This window comes from Ornithorhynchus anatinus, chromosome 6, assembly GCF_004115215.2.
Source record: "Ornithorhynchus anatinus isolate Pmale09 chromosome 6, mOrnAna1.pri.v4, whole genome shotgun sequence".
Taxonomy (NCBI): Eukaryota; Metazoa; Chordata; class Mammalia; order Monotremata; family Ornithorhynchidae; genus Ornithorhynchus; species Ornithorhynchus anatinus.
In genome coordinates, this window is record NC_041733.1 from 19,742,976 (window position 1) to 19,767,524 (window position 24,549).

A 24,549-nucleotide genomic window follows, 5' to 3' on the forward strand; every position below is an offset into this window, starting at 1 on the left:
TTGAGCCCCCTTTTCCTCTGCTCCCCTTCCTCTCCCCCCCTACCCTCTCCTCCTCCTTCTTCCCCCTTTCCCTCCCCTCAGCACTATGCTCATTTGTATATATTATTTATTACCCTATTTATTTTGTTAATGAGGTGTACATCCCCTTGATTCTATTTATCTTGATAATGTCTTGTTTTTGTTTCGTTCCGTTTTGCTTTGCCGTCTGTCTCCCCCCATTTAGACTGCGAGCCCGTCACTGGGCAGGGATTGTCTCTATCTGTGGCCGAATTGTTCATTCCAAGCGCTTAGTCCAGTGCTCTGCACGTAGTAAGCGCTCAAAAAATACTATTGAATGAATGAATGAATGACTAGAGCCCATGACGTGAATCTCAGACCCGTGCTCCCAGGGGAAGGAGGAGCCGGGAGGCAGGGAGGGGCGGGGCGGGGTCTGGAGGGGCGGTGGAGAGGAGATGAGCGAAGCGTTTCTGGTTGTCTTTGCAGGTGGTCGGCTGGTGTCACGCCGGGGAGTTATCACCAGGTTGCTGGGGCAGGGATGGGCACAGAGGGCTGTCTCCGTGTAATCTCCCTCCTCCCTATCCTGCTGCCAGTGCCCGCTGCCCCCCTGAATCTTGGCTCACGGGCCCCGCCCTTGCAATCCTCCCCTCCCCTCCTCACCCCGAGGGATCTGCGAGCAGCTCTTTGGTTGGAGAGGGAGCATCTCTCTCCTAGACACCTTACGTTTCCAGACACCCATGGGAGAATCTCAACCCCGTCTAGTCTGAGCTCCCTTAGACCCTCTCCTTCCCGACTCTGATCCCTCCTCACCCTCCCTCATGCCTCCAGCCCCACGAAGCAGAGTGTCTTAGTAGAAAGAGCAAGAGGTTCAGAGGACGTGGGTTCCAATACCGGCTCCGCCAGTTGTCTGCTGCGTGACCTTGGTGGGCCACTTAACTTCTCTGTGCTTCAGTGACCTCATCTGTAAAATGGGGATTAAGACAGTGAGCCCCACGTGGGACAACCTGATTATCTTGTATCTACCCCAGTGCTTAGAGCGATGCTGCGTGGCACATAATAAGAACTTAACAAATACGGTAATAATTATTATTATTACTTTCCTCAATTTCTCTCCTGTCACCTTCAGCTCCACAGGAAGCTTCTGGGGAGGGAGGACCCCAAACTTCCCAACTCGTCACACTCCTCCAGAGCCTCCGTCCCTGCTATCTGATATCCAACCCCCCTCCGGTCATCTCTGCTTTTCCGCTGGCCCCTCCCTCTGTCCGTCCCCCCGGCCCCCACCCCAGGTAGTTGACAATCTCCTAGCGGGGCAGAGCCAGGAGGACTGGTGGCTGAGGGCAGCAAATGTTCTGGAAGTGACGAGAGTCAAGATGTGGTGTCACCATCGAAGGGCATGGGAGGATGGGGCTCTGGACAGCCACAGCTCTGGGGGAGGGGACACAGTCTCTCACAAAGCTGGGCTTTGGGTGGCATCTCCCCTCCCCCAAGCCGGCTGCTCAGTGCCCTCCCTCCCAGGAGAAAGAGCGGCCGCTTTCCAGGACGGAGGATGGAGACACGGAGCCTTTCCCGGCTGCGGGTTCAGCCATCTCTGAGGGGGGAAAGAAAAGGGGCTCCGAGGGAGGGAACGAGAAGGAGGAGGAGGGAGAATCGGTCAGGCAGGGTGGGGTTTTGCGAACAGAACCCGGCACAGGTCATCCCTAGGGCCCAAACTAACAGGCGCTCAGCTCAGCTCCACTTCAGAATTGACCTGCCGGTTGTCAGTTCTGCCAGGATGAGGGTCAGAGGGGGCAGAGCAGGGATGGGCGAGGGGGAGCGCAGCTGGTAGGAGGGGGGCGCGCAGAGGACAAGGATAATAATAGTAATAATAATAATGATGGCAAGGATGTGGGGCATGTCAAAACGGGGTTCTCTTTGCGAGGGGTAGGGATGTTGTTGCGTCTGGAAGTTTGAAGTCAATGTTTCTGGCCAGGTTGGGGGCGGGGGGCTGGACTCTCCAAATTTCATTTTCCACAGGTCTTGGGGAGCTTCTCAGCCGAACTGCAGAGACCTCCCCGCCGCCCCCAAACCGGTTTTTCGGACATATTTGCTTTTTGAAGTCCATCTGCCGGCCACACCCAAATTCCACCCGGCGGCTCTCCTATCTCGAGAGCCCCCCTCATTCAAAAGGGGAGGTTGGCACCAATGAAGGCTCTTCTGCCCCTTTGCCAGGCCTGGGAGGGTGGAGGGCGGGGCGCCGGAGCTCGGATGGGAGGCTGTTGGGGGAGGGTCGATGTGGAGATGGGTGAATCAGCAACTGCCTTCGTTTAATGGACCCCAGAGGCTGCCTCCTTCTTTCTCTTCTCCGCCTTTCGCATTTCCTCCTCCTCCTCCTCCTCAGCGCTCTCTCCCTCTTCTCCTCCCGCTGTCCGCTTTAGGGGTCGGTGTCCTGGAAATCCAATCTGTCTGCCCATTTTCTGTCCGGGGTCCCGGGTTCACACTCCCCAGTCTCGCCAGGAAATGAGGGCTGGTGGAAGCAGGAGTTGTAGTCGTGGGAGGGAAAGGAGAGATACCTAGGCCAGACACTCCCCTGGGAGTGGAGGGAGTGGAACCCTTTATTCTTCTGCCCCTTTTTGCTCCCTGTTCCAGGAGGTACATGGAAGGTACAGGGAAGGAGAACTTGGGCTGTAGGAAGCAGAACCCTTCTTCTAATAATAATAATAATAATAACAATAATAATAATACCAGTATCAGTGATAAATTATAATTGTGGTATTTGTTAAGCATTTATTATATGCCGAGCACTGTACTAAGCTGTGTAGTTACAAGACAATCAGGTCAGACACAATCTCTGTCCCACACAGGGTTCACAGGTTAAGGGGAAGGAGAACAGGTACTTTTGGCCACAGTTTGGGGGGCTGGACTCCCCAAATTTCACTTTCTTCAGGTCTTGAAGAGGTTGTCAGCCGAGCTTTCCCTCCAATCCGGTCTTGAACTCCCCATTTTACAGATGAGGGAACAGGTACAGAAAAGTGAAATGACTTGCCCCACATCACCCACTCGACAAGGGTTGGAGCCGGAATTAGAACCTAGGATCTCCTCTTATTCCCGGGGCTCTTTCCACTAAACAATGCTTCTTCCCTTCCTTCGCTCTGCCTCAGTTTCCTCCCCCCATTCTTCCTCCCCCTTTAGACCGGGAGCCCCACATTGGACAGGGATCTTGCCCAATCTGATTGCCTTGTAGAATCAGTACAATCAGAACAGTGTTTGACACAGAGTAAGGGCCGAAAAGAGATCACAGTTATTACCGCAGCTGCCTTTGGGCATCTCCTACAGTATTCCTCGCTGTGATTACGGGAGAGACCAACTCGGAAGCCTCCTGCCTTCCGACCCCGCAACCTGGTTCCGGGGTCCCTGCAGCTGCAATATGTTTTCCATCCAATTGAGTCTGACAGAGTGTATTCCTCCCTCCAGTTCCCGGTCGAGCTGGGAACCGGGAGGCAGAGTTCTTCTCGAGTGTCCAGGGCAGTGACACCACTTAACACTGGCACAGAGCCTGGTGGTGATGATGATGGTATTTGTCCAGGGCTTAGAACAGTGCTTGGTACATAGCACAGTGGCACAATTTTCTAAGCTCTGGGGTAGATACAAGGTAATCAGGTTGGACACAGTCCACGTCCCACATGGGGCCCGCAGTCTTAATCCCCATTTTACAGATGAGGTAATTGAGGCACAGAGAAGTGGAGTGACTTGCCCGAGGTCACACAGCAGACAAACGGTGGGTTTCTGATGTGCCACACTCCACTTACACCTTCCTCCCGGGGGCTGAATCGGAACCCTCTGGGCATCTTTCTCCCTGGGGCTGGTGGTGGCGGTAGCTAGGTTGGAGTTGGGGGGGGGGGCGGGTTTTGGAGGGAGCTCTTCAGCCCACCTCTGTCGCCCTTCGGGCAGCAGCTCCCCGATTTATCCTAGACTTCTCCCCCTAAATCCAACACCTAACCCCTGGGGAGGGTCAGCCCTTATGCTCTGAGTAGGCCAGCATGGTTACCATTCCCTCTAGACCGTAAGCTCGCTGTAGGCAGAAAATGTGTCTGTTTATTGTTATATTGGATTCGCCCAAGCGCTCAGTACAGTGCCCTGCACACAGCAAGGGCTTAACAAATACTATTGACAGACTACTGCCCTTTCCCGTTTCCCTCAGGCCCACCTTTCTTCTTTCCAGCAGAGCAGGGCGGGGGCAGTGGGTCCAGAAGAGAGGGGAGGGGCCGACCCGAGAATAGAGTGAGTCAATCAACTCTATTAAGCGCTTACTGTGAGCAGAACACTGAACTAGGCACTGGGGAGAGTACAACACATTCCCTGCCCACACGATTTTACAGTCTAGCGGGTTTACAATAGTGTAGTCGATCCAACCTTTGGGCTCTGAAGGAGAGCGGTTCGTTATTCCCCTCCTCCCCTAACCTCAACACACTCACTGACTGCAAGTGTACCCAGCTTCTCTGTCCACCCTTCCACACCCTAGTCTGGGCTGGCCTCTCCCTCTGCGGTCACAGGACACACAGGGCAAACCATCCAGAGGGAGTTTAGCCCCCACCCCAGCCCTGGTGGGCGGCAAGGAGGGGAAAGCCCCTGTTATTCACTGCAGCCCGGCCTAGCTCCTTCTGATGGCGAGTCCCTGGACAAGGCTGGTCCTGCTGCGGGGCCAGCAAGAGATGGTAGCGGCCCTGGGCGGCAGTGAATTATTTATCCAGCCTTGAGCCTGGCCAGGGAGGGGCTTTCTCCTCCGTCTCCTCCATCTCCTTCCTCCATGCTGCCTCTCCAGCCTCTATGGCTGAGTCACTTTTCCCATTAGGAGGTGGGCGGAGTAGGGCTGGTCAGCTGATGTCCGGTGCAGGGATAATTTAGGACACGTGCCTGAGGACGCTCAGGGGCCGCCCAGCCCCTGTCCTGAGGTGGTGATGGGTAAGGAGTGGGGATGAGGGGTGTTGGGGTTGGGGAGGTTCCTCTGGGAACGAACTGGAGATGGAAGGGAGAGGGCAGGAACCCCAGCCCAGACCAAAGAGAAATGGAGGGAGAGTTAACCCTCGTAGCTCCAAGGAAGAGTTGACCTCATCCCCCATCTCCTCTTCCGTTGTTCCCCCCCCCCCCCAACCCCTGTGCGGTGCTCCTGCCCAATAGCCCCTAAGAAAGGCCAATCCTCACTGCCTCTTACAGGAGCCGTCTCCTCCAGGCGCCCCCGTCCCTCTTTCCCAACAGAGGTGCTCTTCACCTCTGGTGGGAAGCAAGGGGCAAGGAGGAGGATTGATGCCGGCCCAGGCGGTAGCTGTAGGGCGAATTGGTTTCCTCCTCCTCCTCCTGAGACCTACTGGATCCCCTGCCCCCTGCTCAGGATCCCGCTGGGCCCCTGCGGCATCCCCTGCCCTCCGCCCCCCCACCCCCCCACCCCCCCACCCGTTCCCGGACTGGGCAGGTGGAGTTTCGAAAGCAGATCTCTCTTTCCTCTGCCATCCCCACCCATTCATCTGGTAGCCGGGGACATGGGCGTGGGGGAGGGGGTTTCTAGGGAAAAAAAGGGCCTTGAGTAACTTGCCTCAATTCACGGCGGAGCCATGACCCTCTCGTGAGAGAGTACTGAAGACCGAGAGAGAGGGGAAGGGAGAGAGAGGGAGACAGAGAGAGCGAGAATATGTATGTACGTGCGACCTTGGCTCTACGAGATTTAATAATAATAGTGGTATTTACTAAGCGCTATGTGCCAGACACTATACTAAGCGCTGGGATGGATACAATCAAATCGGGTTGGACGTAGTCCCTGTCCTGCATGGGTCTCACTGTCTCAATCCCCATTTTACGGATGAGGGAACTGAGGCACAGAGAAGTGAAGTGACTTGCCCAAGGTCACACAGCAGACAAGTGGCAGAGCCGAGATTAGAATTTGGTTGTCCGTTGGAGGCTTCAGAGATGAGCTAGGCCCATAGACCCAGCTCCCTCACCGGAGGGAAAGGGTGGGGAGGGGATGGGGGAAAACATCGGGAGGGAGACCGGGGAATGTTAGAAGCATTTCCAACTCGGTATCCCCTGGCTCGAGCCAAGACGGGATGGAACTGGACCAGGGCGGTGGGGAAACGTTGGGTTGGAGAGGGTGGGGGTTGCCCATGCGGGCCAGTTGGAGCAGAAGGAGCAATGGAGGTGGGGGCAGATGCGGAGGGGAAAAAGGCAAGAGATGATGGGAGGCGGGCGAGGCCCCGGTGGTCCAGATGCAAATGCAGCTGGCGCTAGGGTGGGGGGCGAGGGCACAGGGCTAGGAGAGGAGGAGGGGCGATCCAGAAGCAGCAGGAACGGGGAGAGGCGGGGACAGGGGAGGGACCGGCAGCTCTTGGCTCTGGAGCGCTTTAGGGGGAGGAGGAAGAGGAGGTGGAGGAAGAAGAAGAAGAGGAGGAGGAGGAGGGAGGGAAGAGAAACTGCCTCGGCTGACTGTGAGATGATCTCACTGTCGCCGCAGCAGCCGCAATCCGGGGGTTTCTGAAGCCTCCCGAACACGGGTGCAGGAGAAGGAGGAGGAAGAGGGAGGCGGGAAGGACCAGCCACACAGGTAAGGGCCGTTACTAGGTTACCCCCGCAGCCTCACTCTACCTCTCGGGAACTGGGTCCCGGGAACAAAGCGTGGGAAGTGGCAGGAGAGCAGACAGATAGGGAACTAAACAGTCGTTTAGACTGTTAGCCCGTTATTGGGCAGGGATTGTCTTTATCTGTTGCCGAATTGTCCATTCCCAGCGCTTAGTCCAGTGCTCTGCACATAGTAAGCGCTCAATAGATACGATTGAATGAATGAATGAACTGGGGCGGGGGTGGGAGGGGGAGAACTGTGGGAGCAGGTGCTTCAGCCCACCGCCCTGGGGAGGACGGCTGGGGGGCGAAGAGGGGACCCCAGGGGGGTCGGGTGGGGAGGGAAAGAGAGGCTCGGTTTGCGGGATTTAGGCTGCGGGGCTGAGGCGTGGCAGGGAGGATATGGCCGTGAAGCATGGGACGGTGAGAGATTTCGGGTCGGGGTGCGGGGGGAGATTCGAAGCCGGGCTGGAGGCGGGTTGGGGCGTGTAGCGGGGGGAGGCAGGAAGGATGGAGCCTGCAGGCTGGGAGCATTTTTTCGGGTTTGCACCTGTGCACCGACGGGTTTGGGCGGGTGGGTGCGGTGAAGGGGTATTTGAATGTCTGGGTTTGCATGACCGTGTGAGAGAGAGAGTGCGTGTGTGTGTGCATGTGTGTGCGTGCGGGGGTGTGACGCCTGGGTGTGGCCGGAGCCTGTTTCTGGGAGCTGCGGGGGATGGGTGGGGGTGGGGGGGGGGAAGAGCAGCAGCAGTCCCCCGATACCCCCTCCCACCTGTTCTCTTTGGGGCGGGGGAGATCCTTGGGGCTCGGGGCGGGGGCCCGGCATCTTGGGGTGTTGAGGAGGGGTCAGGCTGGGGCAGGATTTATCCACGCGCAGAAAAGCCGGACTTCTTCTTCCCCTCCCCATCTCGCCTGGGCTTCCCCGTCTCCCCCCTCCTCGAACCCCATCCTCCATCGCCGAGCCCCACCCGCTCCCTCAGGACCCCTCCCCCCGCCCTGAGCCCCCCATCTCCCGAAGCTGGGATTCGGGAAGCCTGAGGAGCGGTCCCTCTCCCCCACCCCACCCCCAGGTCTAGCTGCCCTAGGCGGAGCGCTGGAGACCCCTCCCTCCTCCAGTCTCCCGGGGGGGGGGTGGGCACCCCGGATTCTCCTTCTCTCCTCCCTTCCCCCCTTCTGGCTCCAATTGTGTGTCGTGGTCTCCCCGCCCAGGCGCGGGGAGGGTATCCCAATCGATCGATCAATTAATCAATCAGTCAATCAATCACTCTCCCTCTTCTTCCCGCCCCTCCCACCCCCGCTCTCTGACTGTTTGTCAGGCGGGGTGGGCGGGCACCCCCCCGCACCTCTCTCTGAAGGCCTCGGGGCGTGGCTGTGTCTGAGTGTCCACCCTTCTGCCTCACCGCAGTGTCCGTCCGTCAGTCTGTCCGCCCACGACCACCTCCCGAGGCGCGCCCTCCGGGCCCAGGCTGACCCTCTCTGGCTCCGTCTTCGTCTTCTCCCTCTCCATGTCTGCCTGTCCGTAGGTCCGTCCGTCCATCCTTCCGTCCATCCGGGTGTCTGCCCCCGCCACCCACTGTCTCATCGTGTCTCTCCCTCCTCTTTCTCCCTGTCCCCGGCCTGGTCCCCAGCCCCCAGCCCCACCTGGCCTGGGAGGTTCGTTTGCTGATTTGTGTGGGTTTTTCTGGTACTGTAGTCCCTGCAGAAAAATCTCTGCTTGCCCCCCCTCCCCCGCCAGCCCCCCACACCGTTGCTTAGATTTGAGAGGAGCCTTGACTGAGCCAAAATTGCCCCGCCCCCACGCCCCACCCTCCACGGCCCAGGAGGTCCAGGCCCACTGGTTGGAAGCCCACCCGCCTGGGTTCCAGAAAGGAGGGCCCCGCTCTGGCTTCTTAGTTGCTTTGAAACCCCTCCTGATCATTCCATCCTTGGAGTGAAGATGTGGCAGATGGCCCCTTAGCTGTCAGCGGCCCAGGGACTGGAAAACACAGAGAGGATTCCAGCCAGGTTCTTCTGACCGCCTTCTTTCCCTCCCAGCACACTTTCTGGCTCTGAGGATTTTCTCCTCATTTCCAACCTTGCCTTCGAGCTTTCCCCAAAAAGGAGTAGAAGGAGGAGGAAGAAGGAGGGCGTGGTACCCAGGGCCCTTGCCATCACCTCTTGCCTTGTCTCAGTCTCCAGCAGTCCAGGGCTTTCAACCCTGATAACTCTACAGGAGGAAGGGCACTGGTGCCACCTCCTTAAGCCTTGCGTTCCTCTAGCCCCCTGTAATGGAGTGTGTGTGCGTGTGTGTGAGTGTGCACGGTGGGGGCGGTAAGGAATAATGTGGGTGGGACACCTCATGCTGCCTTGGGAGATATTCCTTTCAGTAAGGAGCAGGAGGGTGGGCACGGGGATGGCAGGGTGGCACAGCAAGGGCAGGGAGAGCTTCCCTATCCAGTCTGTAGCTGGGGCCTGGACCATCCCTGAATTTAGTCCAGGTTCAATCCCAGGCTGATCAACTCCCCGGCAGCCCCTCTACCCCCACCCCCCTCCAACCCTTCCCACTCATGCCCCCCATGCACACACACCATCCCCAAACATACACAGCCCCACCCAGATACCTTCACTACACCCCACCCCCTGGCTCACCCTGGGCTTTCTGATATCTCACTAGGATCTGCTTTTCCAGTGACTTGTCTTTCCTGATTTTCATTTATTCATTTTGCTCTCATTTTGAAAGCTTCAGGGAAATGAATTTTTCAAATAAGTTAAAAATGCCACAGAGATACCGGGCTGGAAGGCTGGGGGTCTGAGGAAGGAGCTCGGGATCCAGGAGGCTGAGGGGCTGGGAGGGACTGGGGAAGAGACTGGGGGTCTTGGGGAGAAGCTGAGAGTCCGGGGAGGAACCAAGGGGCTGTGAGAGAGGCTACAGGTCTGGGGGAGGAATTGAGGGGTTGGGGGAGAGGTTGGGGGGCTGGGGGATAGTCTGGGGGTCTTCGGAAGGCTGAGAGACTAGTAGAGCTGGGCCAAATGGAGAAGGTGGAAAGAGGGAGTGGCTGGGAGTGGCTGAGGGTAGGGGCATGTTCCTGTCCTGGCTCTGCTTTCACCAGGGCTTTGAAAGCCTGCTGTTCCCTCCACCCTTTCGGATTTCTCCCCCGACTCTGGACCTCCAGGCCCAGCACATCTCTGCCGTTGCCCCACTGCCCCGTTGCCACTCCACCATCTCCCAGCCCTTCTCATCCACCCAAATTTCCCCAGCAAAGCCTCACGGGGCACTCCGATCTGAGGCCGAGGAGGCGAGAGGAGGCCTCCGCCCAGTGTGGACAGGGGACGGGGCAGGGCGGGCCAGGGGGAGCCCTGGGGAGGGTGGCTCGGGCCTGAATGGAAATCTCCTTCTGAACTCTCCACCCCTGCCTGACTCCCTCCCTCTCAGGGTCCCGGGCCCAAGGCTGGGCTTCGGGGAGAGAGGAGGCAGGAGACTCCCAACATTGGCCTCTGAGGTGAGCAGAGGTGAGGGGGGGAGAAGGCAGGGTGGTGAGCACGTCAGCAGGGGTGAGGAGGGTCTGATGTGCTGACTTCCCTGCCTTTTACCCCCTTACTACCCACACTCTTCCCTTGTTGTAGTTCTCACCCCCACTCCTCACTTTTTTTCTTTCCTTCCCTTCTCCCTCCTGCCTCCCCTTCCCTCCCCACATTTTCTTCTCCCCACCTGCCCCTCCCTTCCTGCCCTGCTCAGAACGGTGGCAGCAGGCCAAAGTGCCAGAGAACAGGGCTGCAGTCAGGGAACAGGGCAGTACCCCAGTCAGCTCTACCAGTGGACAACCCAGAGAGCAAAAGATAGAAAGGTTCCCAGGAGGCCTGAGGACCTCTGGGCCGCTTCACAGCACTTTGTGGCTCTCAGATGAAGGAGAAACTGAGGCAGAGAACAAGTGGATCCAATCCAATCTGATGTGTGTGTGTGTGTGTGTGTGTGTGTGTGTGTGGCCGGGGGCGGGGGGACTAGCCCTCTCCTTCCCTGCTGTAGTTCTCCCCCAACCCCCACCCGCCTCTCTGTTCACCAGTTCCGGCTGGGAGCCACTGCTGATTTTTGATTCAATTATCTCTTGTGCTGATGAGGAAATGATGTACGAGGACAAGGTGATTATCTCCAGCAAAGCCTGGGCTGTCCTGGTGGAGAGGGAGAGGATTGGGGTCCATCCCGATCTGGTCTTGTCCGGCCTGACCTTTGGCCCTCAGCCCTGGGGGAACGGGGCCCTGAGGAGTTGGAGGTACGTTGTCTCTGCTGGCTCAGATGGGCACTGGCCTGTGTGTGTAGAGTCCCCTCGGTGTCCTGGAGTTACAGCCTCCCGTCTTCCCCAGGCATCTTTCCAACCTAGCTTAGGAGTGCTCATCCCGCTCTGTCTGCCCTCTGGCACCCTGTACCAGCTCTCAGACAGGCCGTCCCCCAAGGCCTTCTGGAGCACACTGATTTACAGGCAGCAAGTGGTGGGGGGGGCAGGGGGAGGAGAGAGGGAGGGGGAAAGGTTGAAGTGGGGAAGAAGTTGCTTAGCAACCAGACCTGGTCCAGTGTCCTCTCCATTGCCACTTAGCAGCCATGGTCGATAGGAAGGGTGGGGCCTTAGAGCCAAGCTCACCGAACGCTGGGGTTCGCCAGACCACAGGGAGTCTGGAGGAGGCAGAGTTGAGAAGGGATGTTCCTGGACCCCTGGAGCATCCTCCAAACCCAGGTGTGCCTAAGCCCTGTGTCCCCCCAACACTTCCCTGGGTCTAGACCTCCTTAGTTCCCCTCAGCAAATTTCGCATCACTCCTCCTAAGCCCTTTCCCTAACCTCCCCCACCCCCATGGCCTCTGTCCCAGCCCCTAACCAGCATTCATTCATTCAATAGTATTTATTGAGCGCTTACTATGTGCAGAGCACTGTACTAAGCGCTTGGAATGAACAAGTCGGCAACAGATAGAGACAGTCCCTGCCGTTTGACGGGCTTACGGTCTAATCAGGGGACCTACCCTATCCCCCACCACCCACTCCAACATCTTCCTTGTTCTGCCACTGCCCACTAAATTCTCTCACCTAGACCCCTCGCCCCCAAATCCCATGGTCCCATCACTAAGCCTTCTTTTACATGCCTCCCCCCCAACCCTCTTCTCTCCCTCCCACCTTCCTCCATCCCTTGAGTCTCCTCCTCCAACCCCACCCCAGGCTTCAGGAAAAAGGAGTCTAGTAGGCAAAGGAGAAGTCTGGGAACTGGATAGCCTGGGGGAATCTGGAAAAGGATGCCCCCTTCCATGCCTCTTCACTGCCCCCTCCCCTCCTCCCCCTGGCACTACTCCCCTCCTCCTCTACCCCCAAGCCTCGGGCAGACATCAACAGTGTCTTTGTTGCCTCCATCTAAGGCCGCTGGCCATGACGGGAACAGGGAACTGTTGGGTTGGGGGTGGTGGGCAGACCTGGTCCCTCTCAAAAGACCCATTATCTAGCTGGGTTGAGAGCTGGTGGGGGTCTGCGTCTGCTCCCCCCAACCCCCACTCTGAGGCCCAGTAGCTTCTCCCTTTCACCACCACTCCCACTGGGGTCTCGTGTGGGTGGGACCTGTTTCATTTCAAGGAGGTGGGGTCAGATCTCCAGCTGGCTGGGGCAGGGAGGAAGAGGGAGGTCAGTTCTTCCTCCCAGTCTTCTCCCTGCCCCTGTCTCCCCGCTGCCCCAGTCTCCCCTCTGCCCTGCCTGCCTCCCTCCTCCACTACTGTTGCAGGCAGGGTAGGGGGTAGGGCCTCTCCGTAGAAACAGTAAGTCTGGACTTGGTAGCCCTGTCTCCTGAATATCTCCAAGTTCCACAGAGCCTCTCCCTCACCCCTCAGAACCCTGGAAGACTCATTACCCTCCCTCCCTCCCTCCTTCCCTCTCTCTTCAGATCAATCAATCAACCAATCATATTTATTGAGCACTTACTGTATGCAGAACCCTATACTAACTGCTCAGGAAAGTACAGTATAACAGAGTTGGTAGACCTGTTCCCTGCCCACAGGACCCTTCAGGACCTCTATTTTTGTAAAAAAATCCCCCATTCCAGGATGTAGGGTCTCCCTTAGGCTGGGAGACTGTAAGTGTTCAATAAGTACTGTTGCTTGATTGATTGTTCAAAGGAAGCTGGATTTTCATCCTTCCCCGGGTCCGCTATTTCCCTAGAGATCCTAGAGAACCAGGTGGCCAGGAAGAGGAGCAGAGTTAGATGGACGGGACCAGGGCTTGGTGGTTTTTGGCCTGGCCTGGAGTCTGGATATCCAGGTTCCATGCCTAGCTCTGTCCTTCCCCTTCTGTGCTGGGCACCTAGATCTTTCAGTTGAGCTATTCCCTGCCCTGCCAAGCCCCAGCCCTCTGCCCCTCCCCAGAGCGGGTAGTGGTATTCACTGGGCCCTTGTGTGCCTGCCAGCAGTCTGCGGTACCAACCGGGGCTCCTTGTGCTGGCGTGCACTGGCATGAAACCCCTCCTTGCCCCAGGTTGCCAATTTGTTCCTGCCAACGCTGTCCTGGGGAGGGGGGAGGACAAGGGGTGAGGGTGGCAGTCTGGATGGTGGGTTATCCTTCCAGGCCTGCCACCATGTAGGCTGCCTCGACATACCCCGTGGACTGACAACCAATTAGCTGCAATAATAATAATGAAGTAATGATAATAATTAGCCATGCGGGCCCTCCCATTTGGCAGCTCGATAACTTGGAAAGTTGGCATCCTGGGTGCGTGGTTAGAGCAGACGCCTGCAGGAAACTGGGTCAGAGAGTGGGGGAGAGCTGCTAGCTGTAACCAGACATCCCAGAGCCCAGTGGAGGCTCCAGCCAGTAGTTGACCCTCCCTGGAGCAGGTGAAGGAGTATTGGGGGGTTAATCCCCCCCAGCCCCGCCCCTCCCCCGGGACACCCCAGGCCCTGCTGTGGGCTCCCAGGCTCCTCGGCGTCTCCTTGGCCTAACCTGGTTAAGTGAGCTGGTCTTTCTCCACCTGCTGGGTCTGGTCTGAGCCTGGCCACTTGCCCAGACCTCTGGGTCTCTTCTATCTCAGGGGAACTCCCGGGCCCCAACCACAGCTCTCCCCTCTGGCTTCCGAAAGGTTTGTTTCTGGGCCAGGATTCTGGAGAATAACACCCCCTCTCCTGCCCCCAATTCCCCACCGGTACCCATCCCCAGCCCAACCCTGCCTCCATAGAAAGCTTGTGTCTCCAGTTCGGTGTCTGATATCCTGGGCACCTGGGCGAGCGCTGCCCAGGTTACTGCTGGGCCGCTCATTCTGGGACCCTGTGTTTCCTCTCCACCCCAGGTGTCTGACTGGCCTCAGGGCTCAGGCCTCAGGCCTCACAAACGGAACCCCAGAGGGGGCCAGAGACCCCCAAAAATGGACAGAGAAGAAGGAAGGGGGGTGAGTGAAGAAGCTTCCAGAGGAGGGGTGGTGTGTGACCCTTGACCCCTAGCAAAGCCTTCCCCCTCCTTCCAGCCCTAAACTCCCTCCAGCCGGTTAGCTGCCCTCTGGCCTCATTCCTCAGGAATCTGTTTGGCTGAGCTGGACAGAGGTTGCATTGTTGGGGTCTCCACTTGGCCACCCCCACATTTCCGTCCCCCCCCCCCCTCCACAAGGGAGCACTGACCCCATAGTGGGGAAGGAGGAGAAGAGGGGACCCTGGTTGCTTAACCCTTCAAAGACCAGTATAGTCATAGCTGTCAGTACCCTGGAGGGGGAAATCCACCCCGAATCCTGGGCACCCCAACCTTAGCTTTGGATCTCTTTCCCCCATTCCTCCCATTTCCTTGTTCCCTCTCTTCCTTGAGATATTCCTCCTTTTCCATCTTTCACCCTCTGCAAAACTGTCTTTGTCTCAGTGTTCCTCTCCCCTCTCTTTGCTGCTAATCAGGGCCTACTTATCTGCTTCTCTTTGCAGTCTATGTGCTTCTGTTGTTCCCTACGATCTCTGCCCACATGTCTCTTTCTTTTTTTTTGATGTTTCTCTCTTCCACTTGTTCTCCATTCCTTCTCTGGAGGACACAGGTCGATTCTTTTCTGCTGGGGCTGTAGGGCTCCTCCTGAGATGGTCATTCCTTCCTACCTATTCCTCCCTCCTCCATTTGCCATCTCAGAAGGTGCCAACTGCCCAACTGGATGGATGGGCAAGAGACTCTCTCAGGCCAGCCCGGGGACTCAGCCTGAGCCCTACCCTCTACCCTCTTCTTAACTGCAGCTCCAGGTCAATTTATTTCTGTTATTGTCTGTCTCCCCCTCTAGCGTGTAATCTAACCTTAGGTAGGGATGTGTCTATTGTTGTATTGTCCTCTCCCAAGCACTTAGTTCAGTGCTCTGCACTGAGTAAGCTCTCAATAAATATGACAATGAATGAGTGAATGAACCCTGGCCAAATCTGTGAGAAACCAGGGCTCACTGCTCACCACATCCCCTCCGTCTTCCCCCTCCAGGTGCCCAAGTCAGCTGCCCCCGTCCCTGGAGGGGCTTCATCTGTGAGTACTGCTCTTCTTGAGTCTACCTGGGGTGGGGAGCAGGTGGGGTAGAGGTGGGGCTGGGGAGAGGACAGAGCTGAGCCTGGGCTTGAATATGTCCCCCCCAGGGACGGTATGCGGGGGAGACCCACGAGGCTAGGATGAAAGTAAAGGAGTTTTGTAGGGGTGAGACTCATGGGTGAGCAGAAAGGGGCCCCTGCTTCTGGGCATCCAAATGGTGACATTCCTTCCCTTAAAGGATCCTGGAGGGATTAGGTATCTGGGGATCCCTAACCTCTCCTCTCCCTGACCTATTCTCCCTCCCTTCTGTCTTACCTATGCACTTGCGTCTAACATCCAAGCACTTTGGTATTCACCCCACCCACCTCCAAAATACTTATGTTTTTCTTTTATACTCTGCTGCTTCCCCTAGCTGTAATTCATTTTATTGTCTGTCTCCCGTCTGCAGAGTGTAAGCTCCTTGTGAGCAAGGATCCTGTCTACCAACTCTATTTTTTAAAATAGTTTTAAAGTACTTACTATGTGCCAGACATTGTATGAAGCACTGGGGTAGATTTAAGATCAGCGGTTTGAACACAATCCCTGTCCCACATAGGTTTCAGTCTTAATCCCTGCTTTGCAAATGAGGGAACCGAGGCCCAGAGAAGTGAAGTGACTTGCCCAAGGTTTTACAGCAGTAAGTGGCTGAACTAGGAGTAGAACCCAGGTCCTCTGACTCCCAGGCCTGTGCTCTTTCCACTAGGTCACTCTCCTTCTCCTATTGTATTCCTAGACCTTAATACAGTGTTCTGCACACATTAAGCACTCAATAAATACCACTGATTGATTGATTTGAGGGAGGGAAGCCCGGCTATGTTGACTCTCAGCCCTGAGTTGCTGTCCTGATTCTTACCTCTTCCCCGGTTCCCCCTTCCCAGGCAGAGTCTGTGGCATCTGCTGCCGTCTGGTCCTGGGGCTTGGAGCTTGTTGTGGGGGTGGGAGACACTCGAAGGTTTGGCATGGGCCCCAAGTGCTGGCAGAGGGACAGGGCACCACTCCAGAGCTCGACAGAGGGGTCGGGAGAGGTGGTAGCTATTGGGGTTGGGAGGCAACAGCCCCTGGATTCACGGGGGACAGTATATCTGCCCCCTGAGACCCGATTTGCTCCTTGTGAGTATGATTGTAATCAAAGTCAAGATCAGGGACTGGGGGAGGGGGTCGGGAGGAGGTGTAAGGGGAGAAAGAGGGTGTTGGGATTTGGGGGATGGGTCCCAAGTACAGGGAGAGAGAGATGGAGAAGGCTAGAGGAGTGACAGATGGAGGAGAGTAGAGAGAAGGATGGAGGGAGGGAAAGGAGGAGGGGGCAGAGTTAGGGGTGGGGGCTGGGCAGTAACCAGGGGAGTGGGAAGGTGCTTCCCATGAAGAGCAAGTGGCAGACAGAAAGGAGCCAGGGGAAGACGCAGAAAACGGAGAGGTTGGCGGTCCTGAAGTGGAGTGATGTGAGAGTGGCACCTGCGGTCATAATGAATGATAACTGTGATGTCTGTTAAGAGCTTACTAAATGACAAGCACTGTCTTAAGCACTGGGACTGATATAATGTCAGCAGATCTGAGGCATTCCATTTCCCACCCAGGGCTCACAGTCTAAGAGGGAAGGAGGAGAGATATTTGATCCCCATTTTACAGATAAAGAAACTGAGGCCCAGACACTTTCCCGAGGTCACACAGTAAAGAAGTGGCAGAGCCTGGATTAGAATGCAGGTCCCCTGACTCCCAGCTCCATCTTCCCTGCCAGGGGCTTGAAGAGTGACACCCACAATTACATATGTATGAGAGCATGGCAGCTTCCCTCAGCCTGCCAAAGAAGATGATTGGGTGGGGGAGGAGGCTGAGGGCTGGGGAGGGACAAAGTTTGGGGGCAGAAAATATCTGAGGGTGCTGGAGGGCTCCCGAATGCCAGGAGGGGAGATTATGTCACCAAATTATGTCAGGGTTGCAGGAACCCAAGCCAAGGTTGGGAGACTGAGATGGAAGATAGCTGGGTCCGAGCCTGTCCTGCTCATGAAAAGGTTAATGGGACGAGGCTGCAGCTATCATTCCAGGAGAGCTGCAGGAAGGCAGGGTGAGCTGACCCGACGACCGTCCGATATCCGTCCATCCTTCTGGATGAAGCCCAACATAGTTAATCGGAAATGGCAAAAAAAACAGGAGTTGCCTAATAGGTTGTTTACTATTAGAGTGGAAGCTTCTTGTGGGCAGGGCATGTTTTGAACTTCCCACATGCTTAGCATAATGCACTGACCCCACTGGGTACTCAGTAAATCTGCCCATCAACCCACCAGCACAGGCTATGGAGTAGCCCTTGGAGTGGATGGTGGTGGGAAGGAAGGGAAGAAAGGGGAGATCTGGTCTCTGCCCTCAGGGGGTTTCCAGTCTAGTGAGGAAGTCAAGACAGAGCCAACCATAGCCACAGTAAAATATCAAGGGTTAGAAACCCACAAACGCAGACACAACCAGACCCAAGTGGACGAACCTACAGTCAGTTGGGAGCATTTACTGAGTGCCTAATCTGTGCAGAAGACTGTACTAAGTGCTTGAGAGAGTACAACTAAGAGACACTGAGTACATCCTCAAGGAACTTACAAATCTAACAGGGGGACTGGCAGTCAAAAAACACTCCCCACAAGGATGATGATGGTAATAATAACAATAATAGTATTTGTTAAGCACTAACTATGGGGGATATCTTGGCCTAGTGGAACTAGCATGGACCTGAGAGACAGAGGATTTGGGTTCTAAACCAGTCTCTACTATTTGCCTGCTGTGTGACCTCGGCCAAGTCACTTAACTTCTCAGTGCCTGTTTCCACATCTGTAAAATGGGAATTAAATTATTCTCCCTCCTATTTTTGTCCAGGGACTGCGTCCGACCTAATTAACTTGTATCAACCCTAGCCCCTAAAACAGTGTTTACCACATATTAAGTGCTTAAAGAATACCGTTAAAAAAATAAGCACCGTACTAATTCCTGGGGTAGATTCAAGTTAATCAGGTCAGATGCAGTCTCAGTCCCATGTGGGGCTCACAGGCTAAGGAGGAGAGAGAACAGGTATTAAATTCCTATTTTACAGATGATGAAATTGAGACAAAGAGAAGTGAAGTGACTTGCCCAAGGTCCCACAGCTGTAAGTCCACTGACTGCCAGGCCTGTGCTCTTTCCACTAGGCGCACACTTCCTGTGGAGAGCAAAAGTCTAGTTGAACAAATAGATTAAAAAATATAGAATAGTGAAACCGATGTACATAAAGAATACGCTGAATACTAAGGGGAACTTAATTGGGCACTGCCCCCCAACTCCCCTAGGGAGGCCAGGGACCCCAAGTGACTCCTGTCATGCTGCAGTGAATACTCAAGGGTTTGGGTGAGGAGAGTGATTGGTCCATGGGCAGGGAGGGTCCCTCCTGGGCCATATGAACTCCTCCCCCGCCACAGCCTGACCCCCGGCATCCTGAGTTGGGGGAGTCAGCCTGGACCCCGAGGACGCAGCAGGTCTGGCCCCTCCCTCACTTGCCAGGCATTTGCGTTGCCCTGGAGAGAAATTTTCCTGGCTGTCTTTATTTCCCTGAACTCTGCCAGGCAAATTAGTGGGTTTTTTGTTTTTGTTTTTCTTTTTAAATGATTTTGGTGAAGTGCTTACTATGTGCCAGATACTGTACTAAGCACTGGGGTAGTTATAAGCTAATCAGGTTGGACATACACAGGGACTGTATCCCATGTAGGGCTCACAGTCTTAATTCCCATTTTACAGCTGAGGGAACTGAGGCACAGAGAACTAAAGTGACTTGCCCAAGGTTACACAGCAGACAAGTGGTGAGAAAGGATTAGAAAACATGTCCTCTATCTCCCAGGTCCCTTCACTTTCCACTAGGCCACACTGCTATGCTGCAGGGGTTAGAACCACCTGGTCATGCCTCCACATGGCCCCACATCCAAACAATCTGGTGCAGGGTCTGCAGACCCCCATCCTGCCCGATTCCTGGGCCCCCGGCCCCTTGGCCTGCCCCTTTCTTTTTCCCTCTCTCTCCCACATTTTCCCATTGTCATGTTAGAATCTCTGGGCAGGCCAATCAGAAGTCTATTTACTCCAGGCTATAAATCCTCCACCTTTCCCCATAATTTGTCCCTCCCTTCCTACTCTCCCAAGGGCTTAGCACATAGTAAGGACTCAGTTAATACCAGTGAGTGATTAATTGACCAGTTTATGGCTCTGCTGGCCCCACCACAGGCCCAAGTTCAGCTCACTCATCATCCCCAGAAAATATGCCCACCCTGTCCTGGCCCTGCTGTCACTAAATTGGCCACCTTAGCAGTGGCCGTGGCTGAGGAGGGCTATGGGCAAGTCTCGGTGGGCCTCCAGCGGCTGTGGGAGCACCCCTACACCCAAGGGTGGTGGTCCGGGGCCAACTGCCCCTTCTGGAAATCTTACCTGGGCTTACTTAAGCAGGGTCAGATCAAGGCCATCCCAGCGAGATCAAGACCATCCTGGCCTGACCAAGCTGTAGGGATTTCCCAAGGCCACTTTGAAGTACAGCCTGGTTTGCTCTCTCCTTCCTTCCTCTTACCTGCATCCCAGCTTTCCGCCCCCAACCCCAGTATTGCTGCAGTTATTTTCAGCCTAGGTAATAATAATAATAATAATGTTGGCATTTGTTAAGTGCTTACTATGTGCAGAGCACTGTTCTAAGCGCTGGTGTAGATACAGGGTAATCAGGGTTGTCCCACATGAGGCTCACAGTCTTAATCCCCATTTTACAGATGAGGTAACTGAGGCAAAGAGAAGTTAAGTGACTTGCCCACAGTCACACAGCTGACAAGTGGCAGAATCGGGATTCGAATCCATGACCTCGGATTCCCAAGCCCGTGCTCTTTCCACTGAGCCACGCTGCTTAGCAGCAGCAGCACAACCCGGGTGGCAGTGGAGAGGGGAGCAGGGAGGTATCAGGTCACCCCTCTATGATACGGAAGCCCCAAAGTTGCCCCCTCCCCTTGTTGCCAGCTTCACTGCTCAGTCTGGAGCAGTAGGTGGGGTTCTGTTCCCCTTGTTGTCATTCAGGGTTAAGCTATGGCCACCTCTTAGACCCACGTCCTCGCCACCCAGCAGCCTGGTACTGAGAGGAGTCCATCAGCCTGGCCTAGCGGGTGAACCTGCGTTGCCATGGAGACGGCAGCCTCGGCAGCACGGGGCAGGAGGATGAAGGGAGGAGCTGGGTAGCAGGGATTTTGATTGGGGATGAAATTGGGGCAAAAGGGTACTCCCCCTTCCTTTCCTATTCCCCTTCCCCCCCTGGCCCTGGCCCAGGAGCTCTGACTGCTAGCCCCCATCTTGTTCTCACCCCCATCTCCTGCTCCCAGCCAACCCACCCTGTCCCGACTGCTGATCCCAGTAAGAAACAGAAGGGAGGGAGGGACCAAAAATCCAGAGATCTGGTGATGCCTGAAATTCCCTAAACTCGTGTCCGCCAACTCTGTTATATTGTGCTCTCCCAAGATCTTAGTACAGGGCTCTGCATACGTAAGTGCTCAATAAATATAAGTGCTCAGTAAATACAAGTGATTGATTGGAAGCGAGGGTCCAAGAGAGCCCTAGAAGTAGATCGGGAGGAAGAACACTGGGGACGGTGGGACTGGCAGGATAGGGAGAGGGAGATGAGGGAAGGTTTTTGTGGATCTCTCTAGGCTGCAAACTCCTCGTGGGCGGGGAACATGTCTATCCAAGCTGTTATATCGTACTCTCCCATGAGTTTAACACAATGCTCTGCACACAGTAAGCGCTCAATAGATACCGTTGATTAATAGGAGGTTGACAGGCTGTGTTCGGGAGCCCACGGCACGCCCTGAGCACAGGTGTCCCTTCCCCCGCCCTGAGGGGACCCCCTCCTCCTCTAGGTATGCGGACCCTTTAAGAGTCATAGGCTGCTTTGTCACCAGTGCCACCGCCGCGGCCCGCGCCGCAGTTACCTGGGGGAGGCAGCCCCCCGCTCCCCCCCCCCCCACCGTGCAGCTCCTTTATGTATTATTTAAATAACTGGGAAAAGTGCTTAAAGATCTCTTTTCTGTACAGCCCTGCACCGTTGCCATGGAAACCTGCCTTCCGCAGCCTCTCAGCTAACCTCTCTGGGGGTAGGGTGGAGGGGGGGCCTTAAAGGCACACGACACTCTCTCACACGCTCACCCTCCCTCGCTCTTTCTCTCACTCTCACACGTTTTCCCTCTCTCTCTCTCTTTCTCTCTCTCTCTCTCTTACATCTTGTATAAAGAGGCTCAGGCGCAGAGGCACGCCACACCCATTCAGTCTCAGCATCCTTCCACTGACTCTACCCAGAGCTTGAATTTGCAGCCCTCGCTCCTCGAACATCCCTCTATTTCCAGGAACCCCCCTTCCACCCTCTATCTCTGAACCCGTAGTAGACCTCTATACCGCACGCTCACCTGAATTGGTACCCCACACAACAGAGTCACACAAAGCACAGACTCCTCTCTCTCCTCCTCATGTATGCGTGAAGACACACACACACACATATCTGCACACATAGCTGTCCTTTGTGATCAAAGATAACACTTCTGAGATCGATGCCTGTGGCTACAAAGACCAATATGCAACTGCCAACCTATTCCTAGACAGTGAAATCCACCCCGCTGCCCACGGCCTGAAACTATCCAGAGCCGCCTCTCTGGGGCGTCTTGCAAATCCCCGTTGGCATGTGTGTGTAATCAATGTGGTCGATAATCCATCACCTTAGACTGACACAACCGCTTTCTTGGAAGGATCTCAGATGACATTCACATCTATGATATCGTTTGCCCACTCCCCTCGAGAGGTCCCATGGGGAAGGAGATCCATACCCACTGAAGCAACAGGAAAACCGGAGCTGTTTCTTGTCTCGTCAACAGCCACGTTTCTTGACTCCCATCTCAGGATACCACTCCTACAAGACCTTTCTCGGGGCCCCTGTCATCTTCTTCCAAGTGTTTTAGCCACATTTCTAGACTCTCAACTCAGACCCATTCATTCAGCAGTCGTATTTATTGAGTGCTTATTGTGTGCAGAGCCCTGTACTAAGCTCTTGAGAGAGTACAATATAAAAACATTCCCTGCCCACAGCGAGCTTACATTCTAGAGAGGGGAAGACTATGTGAGACCATATTCTGGTCCCATTTCGTCTTCTTCCAAGCACTTCCCCCACCTGTTCATACCTCATTAGGTCCCTAATTTTCCACTCCTCCTCAGACCAGTCACCTTTCACCATCTTCTTTCCTGCCAAGGTGTGGCCTAGCATTCTGGAACATGCATAGCATTTACACACTCTCTCTTTCTTTCTCTCTCTCACACACACACACACACACACACACACACATTCACATGTACACACTTGCGAGGGCTCCGTCATACATACTATAAACAGGCACCCAACTTTGACATTTGCTGGCATTATTGCCTCTATAGCACCTGGGTAGGTACATTTCATTGACATCACCACTCTTATACATCATGCCATATTCCCAGGTGGGGCCACCAGATCTAGGTGATTTCCGTGAAGGAGATGCCAATATCTGACACCAATCTCCACCTGCCTCAGGTCAGGGGAGCCTCCAATAGCAGTGCCGGGTGAAAATTGGAGCTCCCCCACTATGGAGCCAAGGGGGAAGGTGTCTCCAGGCAACAGTTTCCCCATCCTCCTCCCCACTCCACCCTCAGCATTGCAAGCTCCTGGAGAGCAGGAATCATGCTACTAACTCTACTATTTTCTCCCAATAATTTAGTATAGTGCCCAGCCCAGAGTAAATGCTCTATAAATACCCTTGATTGAGTGGAGGAGGGTCAGTACCTGCCTTCTTGCCCTGTGGTCCTTTCTAGCCCTACCTAGACTTTCAACCTTCACCCACCTTGAGGCAATTGTAATCGTCTTCTGATTTTAGTGACTTTGGCTACATATTAGATTGTAGTCAGTCAATCATAATTATTGAGTGGTTACTGTGTGCAGACCACTGTACTAAGCGCTTGGGAGAGTATAATATAACATTCTTTGCCCACAATGCACTTACAGTCTAGAGGGGGGCACTTAATGCTTCTATGGACAGATAATTAGCAGAGTGGGGGGCAGCCTGACTTCCCAATCCAGTGCCCAGAAGGAGAGCTCTGGTCACCAGTTGGGCAAAGTGAATTGCAGCCACCCCCTTCTCATTCAGCAGTGTCACATACCCCTGTCCAGGGCAGAGTGGGGGACCTAAGCTAGGCTGTAAGCTCCTGGTGGACAGGGAATGGGTCTACCAACTCTGTTATATTGTACTCTCCCAAGATCTTGTATAGTGCCCTGCACTCAGTAAGCGCTCAATAAATATGATTGACTGAGTGACTGAAAGCCCAGCTGCAGGGTCAGCCTCTCAGCCTTTGGCTGTGGGAGACTGGGTTTTAGCAGGGTGAGCTTCAGGAGAGTGATTGGAAACAAGGTTGGAGCATTCTTTTCTGGCCAAAAAAATGTCTCTGCTAATGGCTTGGAGTCAAGGCTGGATTTCATCAATGAGAAGGGCCAGATGAGAGGAAATGGGCTGTGATTGCGGCAGGCAGGCCTGGGGGTAGACCCAGGAACGTCTTGACCATAGAGAGGTCAAATTGGTCTAATTGTGTATTCTCTCCTAGTGCTTAGTATAGTGTTCTGCATACAGTAAGTGCTTAATAAATTCTGTTACTACTACTTGAGGAATGTCCTTCTCAGGAGACTGGAAGAAACTCCCCTTGCCCCCACCCTGCATCTGCTTGGGTTCGGTTAGTAGTTCTCTGCCTGGAGGCAGGGGATGGACTGAATGACCCCTTAAGGTCCAGTGTTTCTAGGATTCTCTTTGGTAGACAGCAGATATCCCACAGACGCATGATGCACAGGTCATATGTGCCCAGCACATGCCCATGGTCCACCCGGCATATCGAGACACCTGCCTGGACCCCCTCCAGCTGGGAGGGGGAGAGCTGGGACTGGCAGGCGGTGGCTCATTAGGCCTTTGTGTTCTTCTTGGCATACATTCCATAGGGCCCATGGAAATGGGGAAAGGTACTTCGTGCCCCTCAGGCTGAGAAAACAGTCCCTGGGTCCATCTGCTGCCACCCATCCTCTCGCCAGAAGGCCTATGTGGGGCCTTGGCTGTGCCACCTTAACCTCTCTGGGCCTCAGTTTCCTCAACTATAAAGTGGGGATGAGATAGAAGGTGAGGTTAGGGATGGTGCCTAATCTCATAACTCAGTGCTAAGTCTTGGGGTAGATTCATAGTAAATGCTTAATAAAGAGGGAGCGATTGAACATATTTATTGAGTGCTTACTTGTGCAGAACACTGTACCAAGTGTTTGGAAGAATGCAGCATAACAAAGTTGGTAGTCATGTTCCCTGCCCACAGCAAGCTTACAGTCTAGAGGGAGAGACAGACATTAACATAAATAAATAAATTATGAATATGTACATAAGTGTTGTGG

General features: G+C 54.9%; 1 protein-coding gene across 3 annotated transcripts in view; it reads left to right on the top strand.

The window, feature by feature from the left end:
• Nucleotides 1–6,382: 6,382 nt before the first annotated feature.
• L1CAM (L1 cell adhesion molecule) overlaps nucleotides 6,383–24,549 on the top strand; it is a 66,570-nt gene continuing 48,403 nt past the window's right edge. Inside the window, exons 1-2 of one of the 3 annotated variants that reach the window (XM_029067694.2) lie at nucleotides 6,383–6,565; nucleotides 15,009–15,050. The gene's annotated coding sequence lies outside the window, so the exon portion shown is untranslated. The remainder of the gene's footprint in view (nucleotides 6,566–15,008; nucleotides 15,051–24,549) is intronic. The other 2 variants (XM_029067692.2, XM_029067693.2) reach the window with 2 other exon arrangements.